This window comes from Salvia hispanica, chromosome 6 (genome assembly GCF_029641045.1).
Source record: "Salvia hispanica isolate PSC_SH4W2 chromosome 6, Shi_PSC_v1, whole genome shotgun sequence".
Lineage (NCBI taxonomy): Eukaryota > Viridiplantae > Streptophyta > Magnoliopsida > Lamiales > Lamiaceae > Salvia > Salvia hispanica.
Window position 1 is genome coordinate 4062237 of NC_142697.1, and position 13640 is coordinate 4075876.

The window sequence follows — 13640 nt, forward strand, 5'->3', positions numbered from 1 at the left end:
TAAGACAAACATACTTCACCTCCTTTTCACATAAAATATATTTAGGATATAGTCCTTATTTAAAAACAAAGCCCACTTCGTTCGCTAAACTTCTCAATCAACTTTCATTTTCAACCTCAAACGACATGCAAAAGTTCACTCTTTTCGAAAGAACATGATATGCTAAAATTATACATTGCAAAATAATTCTTAAAAACAATGCATGCATCCTATATTTGTGCTCTTTCATAAAAAAAATCTAACTAATCCCAACTGAACAAATATTTAACTGACCCAAAAATATTAGGAGTATTAACTAACACAACATTTGCTCAGCCCAACAGGGAGAAATAAGTAAGTAGCCCAAAACAAACAAGGAAAATAAAGTGGCCCTAGACATCAAACAAAAGACAATAAAAATTATTCTCTAACTCTCTCTATGTCAACCTTCTCAAATTTAAAATAGGTTGTGACTCTGATACGGTCCCGCAACATTCGCTGGCCAAGGCAGCCGGTGATACCAAAGAGCCGAAGGCGTCCGGCGATATCGAGAAGCCGCCGGTGTTTGAAGACGTGGAAGACTTGGGGAATGAAGCATCCATTGCAAAGTTGAAGCCAAAAAGGAACGTGCGTCCGCCCGAGAAGTTGGGCGACTTCGTTCCCAAATAAGTCGATGGTTTATTTTGTTATTTTCTTTATTGCTTATTTTTGGATATTAGTATTTTATTTTGATTTATTTTGATAAGTGTCGAGCGTAATTATAAGCTCCGTTTCCGGTTTTCTTTGTTGATTCTTTCCCGAGATGAATATGAATAGGTCGAATCAACCCTAGGGTCCTTAGTCTATAAATAGGGGCTTTTGTTCATTAACACAATTATGAATGAATTATTATTTGCCCAGATATCTCAAGAAATTATTCTACAAACCCTAGTTATCTCGCTGCTCGACGGAGGAACCGCGCACAGCTTGAAGCTAATACTTCCGCCGACCCAACGAAGGGCGCCGGAACGGATTTTGATCGCCGCACGTTAGACGTCGATCGCTGTTGAGGAGAAGGTCCTCAACAACTGGTGCTATCATCAATTTACTCATGAAACGCTTCAACAACAACAACGATAAGGTGGTTTGGGGGATGTCGAGATTGGATTCCTTCCTTCCAAACCGGTTCGGGGGTCGCCAGCCAAACGGGGGCGGCCGAGAAGGGGGCGGTTATTACCGCTCGCTGCTGGGTGACGGTGAGTTCGAGGGACGTCCGACAAAGGACAATTGTGCCAACGATCAGGGTGGTAATAAGTTAGATCATTTTGCTGGAGAAGTTCGACAAGTTCGATTTATGGAGGGAAGAAACAGATCGTCACTTTGAGAGTCTGGATTCGTCTCTCTCTCGTGATGCAGGATGACAGCAGAGATTTGACGAAGGAGACGATGCGGAGTATGGTGATTATCGTCGCCTTAAATTGGGAGAGAGGGGTTTTCATAACAGAAACCCTAATCTGGGTTTTCGGGACAATCAGCCCGGCGAATGGGGGCGTCGTGACGGTAGAGAACGTGAGGGATCAGGCTGGGAGACGGCCAGAACAAGGCAGCCGTGACGGCAGTTTGGTGGAGCCGATTACTCTTACGATCACCCTACGTCATGTTGGGATCTGCCTCAACGGTATCAAGCTCATGCATCAGGGTACGAGAATCCACACCGTGTGAGATGGACCCACCTTGATTTGACAGGTCAGATGCCACCAATTGGGTATCGAGGGTTCAATACTACTTTGACCATTTAATGATGTATGATGCCCAACGTCTACACTACGCCGTGATGCTATTTGATCAGCCGGTCGCGGAATGGGTATTTAACTATTGTGCCAACAACGAGTTTGTCACATGGCAGGAATTCTTGGACGACGTGTGACATCGCTTCGACAGACAAAGTTTCAAAGACTACTTTGGCCTGATCGCCAAGTTGACTCACACAGGAACGGGGCTGGAATATCATGATACATTTGAGATATAGCTGAACCAGGTCCAGGGGGTACCTGAGTCGAAGTTGTTTACGCTATTTGTAGCTGGGCTAAAACCGGACATGCAAGAATGTGTGAAACACCACCGACCCTCATCTCTGGCAGCTACAATGGTACTAGTTTTGGAGTTAGGAGATATCGAGACCGACCGTGCTAATCAGTCGTCCAACCAACGTCGGACGTGGTAGAACCGTGAGAACAGGGGTCGCTCGCGGCCACGCACTCTCAGTCGTCGGCCCAGGGAGCTTCAAGATCCGGGCAAGCTGGAGTACAGACTGCCCGAAATGCAAACCAATCACAATTTTCGGGGATTCGTGTTTCACAGGCAAAGAAAGCGGAGCGTTCGCGTCTAGGCCTCTGTTGGCACTGCCCGGAGAAGTGGGTGACAGGGCATGTGTGTAAACAGCGGGTACTATTCTACGCTGAGGATGAGGATGTATTGGAGGTAGGTACTTTGAAGGAATACCCAATGGAAGATATTGGAACGATAGAAGTAGCGTATATACATGCCATGGACGGTGGCCACAGGTCACGACCACTGCAGGTCGTAGGCATCATTTAGGATAGGGAGGTGTGCGTACTCATAGACACAGGCAGTGACAGGGATTTTCTACATCCTAATATCGCGGAATCTCTACACCTACCACTTTCGCCTATACGAACCTTCAGAGTGTATGTGGGAAACGGGGAAGCACTACTATGTACCCACGTGTCTAGGCAGATGAAGTTGGAAATTCAGGGGACAGTTTTTCGAGGGGACCTCCACATCTTGCCGGTCCATGGGCCGGATGTGATTTTGGGAATGGATTGGCTCGAATCTTTGGGGAAGGTACAGATTTCGTGGGCAAGACACTAGAATTCACCCATGGGGATAAACCGATCACACTTAAGGGTATTTTACTCTCTCCACGCCAGATTAACCTGCACTCTCTAACCTCGCTACTACCATCTACGGCAAATTAAGAGTGATCTGAGATATTGCTTATGGACCCAGAACCGGCGACCAGCGCGACGAATGATGGAGACGATTTTCCACCGGATTTACCGACGGGGTATCAGCGGTATTAAAGAACTACCGGCCAGTTTTCAGTGTTCCAACCTGGATGCCACGACAACGACCTTATGATCATCGGGTCCATTTGTTACCGGGCATGAAACCCAACAATGTCCGACCAAACCGCTACCCATATTTTCAAAAGAACGAGATTGAGCGACAGGTGAAGGACATGCTGGACCAAGGTATTATCCAAAGAAGTAATAGCCCTTTCTCTTAGCCCATCCTGCTTATCCGTAAAAAGGACGGCACGTTCCTGTTCTGCATCAATTATTGCACGCTAAACACTGCAACTGTAACATCCCGAAATTCCGAACCCTAACTTTAGAGCCGTAAAATTTTTATTTAATACTATTGATGGCGTGGGAGACGTGAATTAAATGATGAGTGATTTATTTCATGATTCCTTGTGACCTAATTGCGAATTGGAGTTGAGATTGAATTAAATAGTCAATATTGTTGATAATATTGTGGTGAATTATTTACCTATGGGATGAGTGAGATTTAATAGGATCATTATTTATTTATTTGAAATTTTCGATCCCTACTACTATTGGAGAAGGAATTCTATTTTTCTTGGATTGAATTATTGCTTGAGATAATTACCTAAATTAAATCCAAAGTCCGATTTTACATTATTTTCCTTCATGAAATTTCGACCCTCATGCCTATTATAAGGAGATTTTCGAAAATCTCCTATTTATGGGAGAGGAGAATATTTAATTATATTATTTGATCCCTTATTTATTCTCTTCCATGAATAAATATAAATATTCTAGCAAATCTTACCATATCTCAAGGAGATCTTGCCATATCTTATTTTAATTAATATTTGGAATTGATTCCTTATGGAGGAATCAATATTAACGCCTATTCCCTATTCTTAGTGGGAGAATTATTATTTTTATTCTGCTCCGTGATATTTTATTCTACTCCGTGAAATATCTAAATTAAATCATAGTCTAATTAAATAGCCTAAGATTTCGAAATCCCCTTATTCCTCATCAATATTAACGCCAATCTCTCCCACCATATCTCTCCAAATCTTTATTTATTTATTTAATTGAGGAGAATCAAATCTTCCCAAATATTCTATTTAATTACCTAAAGATTTTATTGAACCCTATAAATAGGAGCAAAACCTAACCCTAGACCCCCAAAAATCCCCCCCACCCCCCCCCCTCCCCACACACCCCATATCACACGCCACTCCTCTCTCTCCACTCTCTCTCAATTTTCTTCTACTTTTCTCCAATAATTCTTCATCTTTTGAGAAGAATTAGAGTTTGAGGCTCAAGAATCGTTGAAGAATCAAGTCCCTACTTTGTTTCTACCGTTTGTTTTAGCAAGAAAAGGTACTTATATATTAATCTTCTTCATCTAACCGATTAATCAGTATTCTTGAACCCTCATGCATCTAGATTGAGTGAAAGTGGGATAAATGGTATATAGGAGGTGCATGTGCATGTGTGTGTGTATGCGTGCGTGTGTGCGCGTGTGTATATGTGACGTGTGAATAACACTCGTGTGTGACATAAGTTGATGATAGATCTAAGATTGTTGAGTGTATAAATTTATATGATGAGTGTGTCTTGGTTTTGAATGATAAATATAAACCGGATCGGTGGGAAAAAGGGAAGCATTGGGACATGCATGATTTCGGAGTTGATGTTGAAACTGATACATGATATGTGCATATGTGATTAAAAGGTGAAACCTCTGTTGCGAAGCAGGATAACAAAAGAGAGAAACATACTTGAAATCTAAGCAGTCAAGGTGGGCTTTATTTTTAAACTCTTTTATGTTGCAAATTTTTGAATGTGGAGAGATAAGGGTGGTTTAAACTGTTATGCCATGCCTGTGATTGTTTTGATGATGTTGTGCGCCTGATGCCTAGTTTGAGAGTTCGCTCCATTGGGCTATAGGGCTATGGACATGTATAAATGAATTCGGGACTGTGTAGGGCCGCAAACCCTACCAGGCTAGTGTACACGATGGGATCGGGAGCCGTCCTTGCTAGTCGGCCGGTCTCGTGGGCGAAAAGTGTGGCCACACTTTCGTCGCACTATGGAAAGGTTGTGATTGTGGAAATCGTTGAGAAAATCGGGGAGTTGTTTGACTGGCCAGTCTATGAAAATATTTTTGTGATACTCGATGATATTTATTTTGATAACTGCAAAAACTCGAGTTCACTATGATCAGGGTGGTATAACTATTAAAATGTTTTGGCAACAAGTTCACTGGGTATTTCAAAATACTCAGCCCTGCATGTGTTTTCCTTATGTGCAGGTTGAACGGCGACGAGCGGTGGCGGGTGTTGAGCACATTAATTAAATAAGATGGATATTTTGAACTTCGAGTGTAGTTGTGTTGTCATACATGGCTTCACTTTCTCTTGGTCATTTCCGCTGAATTTTTGAAACTTATTAGTATCATTTGGCTATTTTGAACTTATTCCCTTTGGTTTAGAAGATTGAGACATGTTGTGGTTTTGTTGAATTTATGTCTAACCCTTGACTTTTGATCATAGTTTTTGGTATCTAATCTTCATTGATTTTTCTTGGTTAAACCGTTGACTTATTGCTTTGATAGTTAGTTTAATACCTTGGTCAAATCTCTTTAAATGGCCCTAGCCTATGTTTTTATTGCTTTTAAGTCCGTTTTGGTAGCAGTCGTCGTATTTATTATACCCTAGAAATCCAGGCTGTTACAGCAACAATACCGGACCACTTTCCTATCCCCACCGCGGACGAGCTGTTTGATGAATTGCGAAAAGCTCGGGTGTTTACTAAATTGGATCTACGCTCGGGATGTCACCAAATCCGGATGCATGATGAGGATGTTTTCAAAACAGCATTTCGAACCCATTACGGCCATTTCGAGTTTTTGGTGATGCCGTTCGGATTAACTAATGCCCCATCCACTTTTCAAGCAGCGATGAACTCGATCTTTCAGCCGTTGCTCCGAAAATTCGTGATAGTGTTTTTCGATGACATCTTGGTCTACAGTCCTTCAATGGAAAGCCACAGTCAACACCTAGCAGCCCTGCTGGCCATCCTGCAAAAGCATAATTTTTTCGTGAAGTTGTCTAAATGTGTTTTCTGCAGCTCTTCCGTGGAGTACTTGGGACATTTGATATCTGTGGGAATGTTGAAGGCAGACCCGGCTAAGATCAGTTCGATGACGGCATGGCCGTTACCTAAGAATGTAAAGCAACTTTGGGGGTTCCTTGGCTTGACCGGATATTATCGTCGCTTCATAGCCAATTATGCATTGATAGCTGCCCCGTTAACAGATTTGATTAAAATATACGCCTTTGAGTGGTCTTCTGCAGCAGGCATGAGCTTTATAGACCTCAAAAAGGCGATGACATCAGCGCCCATTCTACGCCTACCGGATTTTGAGAAACAATTTTGCATCGAGAGAGACGCATCCGACACAGGAATTGGGGTGGTCCTACTCCAGGAAAACCACCCGATTGCGTATTTTAGCAAGAAGCTGGGCCCTCGACGGCGCACCGCTTCGACATACCACAGGGATTTATATGCTATTATAGAGGCAGTATTTATTGGGGCGTGAATGCATTATTCGGAGTGATAAGAAAAGTTTGAAGGAACTTCTTCAGCAAATCATCCAGACGCCGGATCAACAGTTGTATGTGAGGAATCTTATGGTCTATAAGTTCTCTATCGAGTATAAGAAGGTTGCTAAGCGGATGCATTACCACGCCGCGCTGAATCAAGGCCTGACAGGGCGTCGGGTCAGGGTTTACCCCTCCTGTGATCGACGCGGACATGGACGAGGCTCGATGCTGTGGCCCACCCAATCCCGCAGCTCATTGATTTACTCAGTCGCGAAGCAGCATCGTCGCCGGAGATGAGGGAAATCACGAAGGAAATCAGGGAAGGAAGGGTGCCGCCTCATTTGACACTGTGAAGAGTCGTGTTTTGGTTGTTAGAAGCTAATGATGGTTAGCGAAAGTGTGTTCTAAAATTAATGAAGAAAACCCTCAGTCCAGGAAATCCGCTAGACACTGGGTCTTGGAACTTAGAGAACCTTGAGCTACCTGTCGTTGGGCACACAATCACTACCTTAACTCCCTCTTCAAAAACCCTCAACCCGCTTTAGTTAAGAAAAACTAGTACATGGAAGTAGGGATCGAATCCACAGAGATGAATGTGCAAGTAAACATGTTCAAAGACTCGGGAACTATTTTTTTTTGTTGGCTGCTGCCACGCAATTTTGGGGTTGAGCTTTAATTCCTAGACTTGATAATTGAAATATTTTGACTCTAACGGCTAGATCTAGGCAGAAACTCAAGAATATGCATATTAAATCAAAATAGAGCAAGACAATTACCGGATCTAATGAACAATTTCCTAAATTAACCTAGACTCGGGAAAGAAGCTAAACATGGGGACCATTTTCTGAAAAGGTAGAATACGACTAAAAAGCTGCAAAATAACTAACTAAAGGATTAACTAACAGCGACATCATCTTCTCTATTATATTGCACGAAAATAACCAGCTAAAACAGAGCAAAGCGAGAATCGAAACAAAGGAAACCAAATTAAACCGACAGAAATTAAGAACAGATAAAACTAAAGCAGATCTACAACTACTAGACGAGGCAAAATAAGAATGCAGAATTTAAACAACTAAATGAAACACAAACAAGCAGATCCAACCACGGGACGCTTAATCCACTCCGGATCCAAGCCATCCACAACAACCAAACATCATTTCCACCTCCAATCCTCACAAGTCTACGTAGATTCAATCGATCACAAACAATTTCTTACAACACATCTTCAAACTCGGATCATCCAACAATAATCAGCAAACCAAACCCAAAACAACACGATAAGATAAACGGAACATAAACAGACATATCCATTGCAGAATACGAAATATCCAACGATAGAAACAACACCAAAGCCGAGCCTCGAACAGCGAGGACTCGGCGAGTACCAAAAGTAGACAGAAAATTAAAGACAATTGTTTCTTCGCCTCCGTAGAGACGGTGTTGCACCTAAACTTCAGATGAAAATGAGAACCCCCCCCCCACCCACCCCCCCCCCCCCCCCCCTTCAGACTTCAGATTTCCCCCAAGTTCGTGAGTGTGTAGAAAAATTGGAAAACTAAGCTAGGAGCTAAAAAATGATGATCAAGACTCCCTTCATGTTAAGTGCGTGCTCCTTTCTATAGTGGATAGAGCTTCTAGACTGTTCTTGTGATTCCTATTTTGCCCTCTAATCGATGCTCCTCAGTCTAGTGGCTCTTCATCCTTCTGCTCAATTTTCCTTGCCAGCTTCCTTCACCAGGCAATCTCTTTCTTCTTCCTGGGGCTGGCATTTTCTCTACACACCTGGCTCAAAAAGGTTTGTTAGACCTCAGAAATCGCAGAATTTAACTTTATAACCAATGCATGAAATTAGCCTTATCAAACTGGTTGATGGGCTTGTGTATTACCACCGCAAGATTTTTGTTAGTTCGCGGTCATCAGCGCGAACCCCGATATTAACGGAGTACCATGGTTCGCAATCTGTAGGACATCTGGGGTTCGAAAGGACATTAAGGCAAGTGTCATCGGGATTTTACTGGCCGAAAATGAAAAAGGATGTGAAACGCTTTGTGGAGGCATGTACAGTTTGTCAAACAACGAAGTACTCGACCCAGAAACCTGCGGGCTTATTGCAGCCACGCCCGATTCCGACGCAGGTTTGGGAGGATGTGTAGATGGATTTTGTAACCGGGCTGCCACAATTGAGAGGCTATACTGTGATTATGGTTGTGGTGGATCGGCTATCCAAATATGCTCATTTCGCGCCATTACCGACCAGATTTGACGCGTTGAAGGTCGCACATTTATTTGTTAACAATGTGGTCCGCCACCATGGCTTTCCCAAGACATTGGTCTCGGATCATGACTCGGTTTTTTTGAATTAAGTTTGGGAGGACTTGATGCGATTAAGTGGCATGAAGCTGAACTTTTCGACTGCCTATCATCCGCAGTCAAATGGCCAGACGGAGGTGCGGAATAGGGGTTTGGAGCAATATCTGCGAGCTTTCACTGCGGATAGGCCGGCAAAGTGGGCGAATTTTCTACCATGGGCAGAGCTGGCCCTGAACTGCTTTCACCACGCGGGTTTGGGGACTTCGCCGTTCAAGGTGCTCTATGGCGCGAGCCGCCGAGCTTTATCTTCGCCGAGCCGTCAGCAACGACCCCACCAACGGCGGCGGAGTTGATTCGCGAAAGGGGCAAGCTGCTAGTTGAGTTACAGCGTAATTTGGAGCGGGCGCAGCAACGGATACGCGAGTCGGCTAACAAGCATTGTCGTCATGTGGAGTTTGCGGTGGGTTACCGGGTTCTGTTGCAGCTCCAGCCCTACAGGAAGCATTCGGTAGCTAGACCCCAATAATACATAACGTTTTCCATCTCAGTCTCCTACGAGCGTTTGTGGCCGGGGGGAGCCCCGATGAGGGGATGGAGCTTCCATCTGAATTTTTTGGGGACAGACCAGTTGTTTACCCAATGAGAGTTTTGGATAGAAGGGTTTTGTGACATGAAAATCGGCATAAGGAGCATGTTTTGGTGCGTTGGTCAGATGGATCGAAGTTGCCATCGTGGGAACCGTGGGACGTCGTTAGAAGGCAATTTCCGAATGTGCTCCTTGAGGACAAGGAGGTCGCTATCAAGGGGGGAGTTGATACAGTCCCGCAACATTCCCTGGCCGAGGCAGCCGGTGATACCGAGGAGCCACCGGCGTTTGAAGACGTGGCAGACTTGGGGAACGAAACGTCCATTGCGAAGTCGAAGCCAAAGAGGAACGTATGTCCGCCCGAGAAGTTGGGGGACTTCGTTCCCAAATAAGTCGATGGTTTATTTCGTTATTTTATTTTGTTATTTTCTTTATTGCTTATTTTTGGATATTAGTATTTTATTTTTATTTATTTTGGTAAGTGTCGAGCGTAATTATAAGCTCCGTTTCGGGTTTTCTTTGTTGATTCGTTCCCAAGATGAATATGATTAGGTCGAATCAACCCTAGGGTCCTTAGTTTATAAATAAGGCTTTTGTTCATTAACACAATTATGAATGAAATATTATTTGCCCACATATCTCGTGAAATTATTCTACAAACCCTAGTTATCTCGCTGCCCGACGAAGGAACCGCGCACAGCTTGAAACTAATAACTTCCGCCGACCCAACGAAGGGCGCCGGAACGGATTTTGATCACCGCACGTTAGACGCCGATCGTCGTTGAGGAGGTCCTCAACAGACTCCCATCTCTCTCTCACGCCATTCTCTAAAAATTCACATTGGAATCACAAAATGGGATTTCCAGCGGCCCTCTCTCTCAAATCAGGAGCAAAACGTGACTCCATCTTTCTCTCTCTCTCTCGGTCTCTCCTCACTGCTGGTAAAACTCGCTCTGTCCGCCGTCAGCCCGTTCACGTCAGGTAAAACCCTCTTCTAAACTTAATAAAACTTTTTATTCATAAATTTTATTCAATTTCAAGGATGTTAGAAAGTATTGGGAGTCGATTCGGTTCAAAGGAGCTGAAGCACTTCAACAATAGGAATTAAAGATTGGAACTTTAACAAGAGTATATCATTCAACAAGTTTCAAGAATTTCAAAAAGAATTCTAACTTATGATTCATGAACTACTATGATTAGGTGAAAGCTATATCATGGAAGAATGGAATGCTGAGGATTTCAGGAATTGGTGGATATACCTTTGGAAAGAAGAAAACTTGTTAACAATAGGAGGAATTGAAATCACAGCTCACTCGGTTCTCCTTCAAACTGTGATATCTAGAGATTGTGCTATGGAATCATTAAGTAGAGATTTGATTCATGGAATTGAAAAGAATATTGTTGGAATCTATGCCCGGTCAATGGACTTTGACCAATTATAATTTCAACGAGACATTTAATTTTGTAAAATTAAATGATATAGCGTCGATCTACGTTCGGAGTAGATGACCGTGGTATATTTATTTTCTCAAATCCGATTCCCGGTGAGTGAGAAATAATTGTTTAAAGTTGTGCAAAAATTGCAAACTTAATGAGCTATGAGAGGAGATTAGGGAATAATTAAGAGAGTTAATTATCCCACATTGAAAGTTTCAACCTTATTAAACTAGTATTTAATAAGAAGGATTATTACATGTAATAATTATAGTGGACTAAGATGGGCTGTAAGAGCCCACACGCGCGCACACGCGCGCCGCCCGCCCCGCCGCGAGCCGCGAGCCTCGAGCCCGAGCCCGCGCCCGCGCTCGCGCTCGTGCTCGTGCCCGTGCCCTTGTCCTTGGACTTGGACTTGGACTTGGACTTGGACTTGGACTTGGATCTTGGCAATTGGCAATTGGTCTTTGGGTGGTCTTTGGGCTTGGTGCTTGGGCCTAGTTGCGGGCTTGGCCCAAGTCTAGTGGGTCTAGTTCTTTTTAGACCACCACCGTTTCCACGTCAGCGAGCCAAGCGGGATGCCACCTCGTCAGTATGACGCGGTAAGCCAACGTGGCTGACACGTGATAGTCCACGTCATGAACGAATCTAGAAGCTTCTAGACTCAGACTCTCAGCTCTGTAACGCTTCGTAACCGACGACCGTTACGGTCTGGCATTGATGACAGCCATTATGGCCGTTGACCCCCTGCAGTGGACCGAGCCTATAAATAGGCTAGTCATTCCATGCATTCTACACACATCAAACACTAGAAAGCATTCTACATCATAAGCTCTCTCTCTCTGCATTGTTCTTCTGTCGAAGCTCTGCCCTCTCCTCCATCCAGTTCGCCAGAGCTCTGCTGATAGCGGTGCTGCTTCACCAGAGACGTAGCCGTTTTATCTTTGGGGACAAAACGCCAATCCGAAGAGCACTACCGGGGCGTATCTCGTCTTGCGGAAAGAGGACTCCTCGACTCGGCTCTTTCCTGTTCTACACTTTGTAGTTTCGATTTCCATTTGTAATTTTCGTTTCAGTTCTTTTTTGTATTCCTTCTTGTAATCCTTAAATCTCCAACAAATATACCATGTTGGAAGGAAGGATCTCTCTTTATTTTGAAAGCGTGAAATTTGATTGAGCATGGTAACTGACTGAAGCTGTGGGAAAGAATATATATCAAATTTTGTGAGGATTTGATTTCTTTGTTGGAGGTTTTTTTTGGTAGTGGGATGATGTGTGAAGTTGGCAGGTGAAAAGATTGGAATAGAGTAAGGAAGAATTGGTTTTGGGCTCCACAAATGACTTCATTTAATAGGAATAATTGGGCTAGATGAAGTAAGCCCAATTATTGGATTTTGTTCCAAATATTCATAAACATAAATTCTCCCATCAACGATCTCACATACCGATTTCTTACCCAACACGATTCGACAACAAATAATTTGGCGGCCCGTGACGAGTTCTTCCAAGAAAGAGTTAACGCTATCGTCGGCAGATTCTTACAACCCTTGCAAAAGTGTACATATGCAATCCTAGAGCTTGTTACTGAGAAAAAATCAGATATTTTCAACGAGTACTTGCACATTGTCAAGACCCTTAGGCCGTTATTTGTATATGGATGTATTCACTAACATCATGTATGCGTATATTACAATGCACAACATGATAATTGAAAACGAAGGACCAAACGCGACCAATTGGTTTAACAAAGATACCTTCAGTAGCTCCGCCGCAAACCGTCTCCGCGCTAGGGTGCGCCGACACCATTCCTCGAGTTCTTACAAGGTCGGGCAACGACTCACGATTCTATCACCCCCACCCAATTCCAGGAAGGTCTAATTGAACATGTTTGGTCGAGATTTGGCAGCTAGTAGCCGATCTTCAGTCACATTTTTCAGTCGTAACTCTGCCGATTTGATTTTATGATTATGTATTTTATCTATTACAATAAATTATAATTTTACCACTAAATTCTACAGATAGCTTGTTCTACCGATTTGATTTTATGATTATGTATATTATCTCTTACAATAAATTGTAATTTTATGATTCAATTATGTAACTATTTTTTTTAATAAAATCTCATTTTTAGGATTTTAATAAAATGTTTAATTTAAATTAAATTGATAGGAAGAAAAGAAAGATTTAATCCATAAAAGGTTAAGAGAAGACTGTAGAAAGATGATGTGTTATAATTGTAGGTGTTATCTCTATATTAAGAGATGAGTTAAAAAATGGTGTGAAGTGCACAATTAGTTGAAGAGAATAGTTGAGTTGGAAGATATGGCTGTATATGCTCTTAGTTTATACACAAACAACGAAAATATAGATAACACCTTCCCCTAAATCCATCCTTAATTAGAAGTGGCTAAGTAACTTGTATTTCTTCATCATAATTTGCCTAGTGAATTGCATGTTGCCTTGCCTTTTGTCAAAAGAACACCTTGTGAGAATTGAGCCTGTTGTGTTATTAAATGTGTGTTTTATCTCAAGCATGCCATATGTTTTTAGAACTTCCTCGCGATCTTCTTGAATCTACGTTGTGGTTATAGAGATAAGAGAGGACGTTAGGCCATCCTTGTTAGCCGTATCCTACTCTTACCCGTTATCATGTAAATAATCATTGTTAGTCCACTT

General features: G+C 42.8%; 1 pseudogene; it reads left to right on the forward strand.

Annotated features, from left to right (window-relative positions):
* The first annotated feature begins 1069 nt into the window (after positions 1–1069).
* On the forward strand, positions 1070–2556 carry LOC148923086 (uncharacterized; annotated as a pseudogene).
* The last annotated feature ends 11084 nt before the right edge of the window (positions 2557–13640 follow it).